The sequence below is a fragment of the Lucilia cuprina genome, chromosome 5 (assembly GCF_022045245.1).
Source record: "Lucilia cuprina isolate Lc7/37 chromosome 5, ASM2204524v1, whole genome shotgun sequence".
NCBI classification, from domain to species: Eukaryota; Metazoa; Arthropoda; class Insecta; order Diptera; family Calliphoridae; genus Lucilia; species Lucilia cuprina.
Window position 1 is genome coordinate 58312087 of NC_060953.1, and position 693 is coordinate 58312779.

Consider the following 693-nt stretch of genomic DNA (forward strand, 5'->3'; position numbering starts at 1 on the left):
GTGTCTTGGTTGCTTGATTTTATGCAGCCAGTATGTTTGTGTGGCACACAATGCCCGATTGTGGCATAATGCTTAATACTACTGATGTTTAAATGTTGTTACTATATTTTTTCGTTTAAATTTGTTTTAATTTTGGTTTTGAAAAATAAATACGAATATGAGATTTTGTTAAAAAAAAGGATCCTTTTTTTCTTGTTCTACAACAATCTTTGAACTGAACCGCAAATAAACGTGTAGGAAAAAAGTGAAAAAAACTTATCAACAACACACATGAAAAATTGAGCTTAAAATCAAATTAAATACGAAATTTTATACTTAATCGGATTTGTCTCTTAAATGAGGCGTATAAAGAATTATTAAGCTTTGTGTTGTTTTTTCTTTGTTAACATGAACTGGAAAACTAACATCGCGCTTTATGATGGTTTTCAATGCAAATTGCTTCCTTTCTGAGAAAAAAAAAAAAAAAAAATACAAACAGACAGTTAATTTTTCACTTTATTGTTTTGAAATTATTTTCAATTGAAAAAGTTCATAATTTTCTAATCGCTTTTAATATTTTCCATTACAATTAATTACTTTTAATTTAGTTTACATCCCTTGAACAACTTTCCACTTTGCTGGCACTTTAGTGCCACTGACTGGCTGCTGAGTGGACCAAAACTAATGTTGCTTTAAAATGCTGGAATCTAGTTG